General features: G+C 32.4%; 1 pseudogene; it reads right to left on the reverse strand.

Moving 5' to 3' along the window:
* Positions 1-673: 673 nt before the first annotated feature.
* LOC114389876 lies at positions 674-2,626 on the reverse strand (annotated as a pseudogene).
* Positions 2,627-3,355: the final 729 nt, after the last annotated feature.

Raw genomic sequence — 3,355 nt, forward strand, 5'->3', positions numbered from 1 at the left:
TACAAAACTCACAACATAAAAAATATTTAGTACCATTTCACCTTGGAATGTTATTTAGAAGTCTATAGATAAAACTTGTTTTTTGTAGAAGTCATTGGCCAGTAATGCAATTACACCAAAAAAAACTTGGACTGAAGCAAAATCTAGTCACAAAATAAGTCCAACTTCTAAAATAATTCCAAATTTTCTAATTGCATTTGCTTTAGCACAAGAATTCCTTCACATCTTTTTTGCAGAATAAAACATAATGTTAAGTGCTACTGAACAAATCATATTTGTTAAAACATAATTTGCTATATAAAATGAGAGATATAAATATAAAACATAATTATACAACATCAACATATTTGTCATGATATCAAATGTACCTGTAATTTGGCATCAAGGCATAAAAGACGAGATGTAATCCTCCTTCTCATCCAATGGAAGAGCTTTTATAATCGCAAACTTAATGGGATTTTTCTGTCAACCAATCGATTGCTCTATGTCGAAGTGCACCATTAAAATTAGGTATATTATCTAGCTCACTCACCACTTCATGTACCACTTCTTGAGCTTCTTTTATCTCCATCTTTTTTTGTTCTCCATCTTCTTCTTAGTCACTTCAACAAATTCTTTTAATGATTCGGCCACTTCTTTCATTGAGGAAATCATCCCTTATTTCTCTCCACTCTTACTTGGGAAAATGTTTTTTCTTGTGGCGGAACTTGATTAAGTCAAAACTCACAGTATGAATTGTTTCCTCTTCATTTGTTTCTTTGCTCATGATATCATCTGCATCTAATGCATTTTCTGCTCCGAGTCCAGTAGCTCTATCCTTTGCACATAGGTCAACAATATCATTCCAATTAGGAATGACTTTGAATCGAAATTGTTTGGCCTCTTCATGTGACTTGAAAAAAAATAGAAACATGTTAATAACAACACAAATAATAACTACAATTGAATAAAATTAAAAGATGATTGACTACCTTTACATATTCATTCCATGCAATTTCATTTTCAATGGTAATCATGTACTTTGTGCTATCCCAGTCAAATCCACTTTGACTAAGAATGTCACTCACAATTCCATACCATGTTCTCCAAAGCTTAAAATGATTCTTAACATTATTGCCATGAGGTGAACTCCAAAACGCTTGGACAAAATTTGAGCTGCAATATTGTATGCTAATGCTTTCCAATTTCCATCACCTTTATTGCCCAAATTTCTTTGATCTCTAAGCACATCAACTAGCACATGCTCCATTTCCAAGTTCCATGTGCGAAGTAACTTCCTGTGTCCTCCCTAGACATCTTTCTTTTTTCCACACACACACACACACACACACACACACACACACACACACACACACACACACACACACATATATATAAAGGTGAGACATGTCAAATTAGCCTTCTTTGAAAGTATAAAATTAATTACTCATAAAAAGAAAACAAAATCCAAAGTATTATGAAATACAAAAATCCAAAGTATCACACATACATGAGTATAAAGTCAATAACACATAAGAAACAAAATCCAAATCCACTAAAAACATCTCCCTAATCAAAGTTTATTCTTATTTGATAGGTGGCAAACATATTCATTGCTAAAGTATCACAGAATCTTTTCCATTCCTCAGTTGCTTGGATAGCTGTGACTTCATCTCTAATATTATTTGTGACTCTTTCCATTTGTTGATTGATTAACTCATTGTCAACAACAGATAAAAGTTCCAAGTCTTGGGCTTCCAAAATTGGATCACTTTGTTGTTCATCTCTTATGAAATTACGTAGCATGAAACAAGTATTAATAATTCTTATTTGTGTTTTTATATCAAAAAAAGAAGGGGTTCTTAATATACTCCATCTTTTCTTCAATACCCCAAATGACCTTTCAATAACATTCTTTGCACTTGCATGACGAAGATTAAATAACTCCTTGTAGTTTTGAGGGGTGTTTCCGATCCACTCATTACGATGATATCTAGTCCTTCAATAAGGTGTTAAAAATCCAGGGCCATTTGTATACCCCGCATCCACAAGAAAATATTTACCTACAATGGTTAAAAAAAAGTATTATATATAAATAATATGCATATTTCTTTTATATGTTAAATAAAGTTTCATCATTTCATGATATTACCATTTGGAATATGGAGACAATTTTGACGATGCAAAGCATCTCACAATACTCGAGAATCTCCTGCTGACCCTTCCCACCCAGGCAACACATATATAAACCTTAAATTTGGACCGCAAGCTCCTAAAACATTTGTAAAGATATCACCTTTTCTATTATGATATCTAGGCCTATCTTCTGCAGTAACTGTTACCGGAATATGTATCCCATCAAGTGCTCCAATCGAATTCTAAAAACATTTCAAAATAAAAAATAAGTTGTAATAATTTAAAGTACCTTATAATTACTAACAAATGACAAACTTACCTTAAACCATCTCCATTTGATTTCCACCGAGCCCTCTAGATTATAGTCATGGAACTTCAAATATTCTTTGCTTACTTTCATTATAGCTCGCAGGACATTCTTGATTTGCTTACTTATTGTTTCCGTGGATCTACAATAACTAAAGTGCACAACTCTATACTTTAGGTTGTGAGCAAGGATATGCAAAAACATTGCCACAGCTTCAGCTATATGAACATTTCTTGTTTTTACCAATTGCCCTTTCTCTTGTAAAATTCTACAAAGCTTAAAAAATGCTTTTTTACTAACCTTTAATTGTTCAATGCAATCAGTTTGTGTTCCCCTATATAGATGATTGAAGAAACTATGTCTTTCTAATTTCAAATTTCGGGCAGGTTCCTTAACAAAGTACTTGTCATGATACCAAGTCAGTGCACCCAAAATCATAGTGGTAACATTAACAATAATGAAAAATGTTTGTTCAAGTTCTTCTTCCTCTTCTTCATCTCTTTTACGTTTTCTTGAAGCAGTTGAACCATCAACTATATTACTTTCCATTTCTTTACTATCCACACTATATAACTAAAAGAAAAGTAATATAATAACAATGGATGTCATTAACTTTAATAAATTGTTCACAAAAGCTCTCAGACCAAGAAAGAAAAAAAGAAAAAAACAAATAGTATATATAATGCATAATCTTAAAACCCCAATCAAGGAAAATAATAAATAGTATATATAGAAAATAACAAATAGTATATATAGAAACCCCAATCAAGGAAAACAGATACACAACAATCTTAAAACCAATCTCTTCAAGCTCCATAGGATTAAGTATCAGTGTCTTGCCACCTCCTTCAAGCATATTGGCAGCTGATTCATATCGGAAGAGGCCACCACCCTCTGCCTGTACCTTCATTCCTCACTTTCTTACTTCAATTC

Source organism: Glycine soja, chromosome 16 (assembly GCF_004193775.1).
Source record: "Glycine soja cultivar W05 chromosome 16, ASM419377v2, whole genome shotgun sequence".
Classification (NCBI taxonomy): domain Eukaryota; kingdom Viridiplantae; phylum Streptophyta; class Magnoliopsida; order Fabales; family Fabaceae; genus Glycine; species Glycine soja.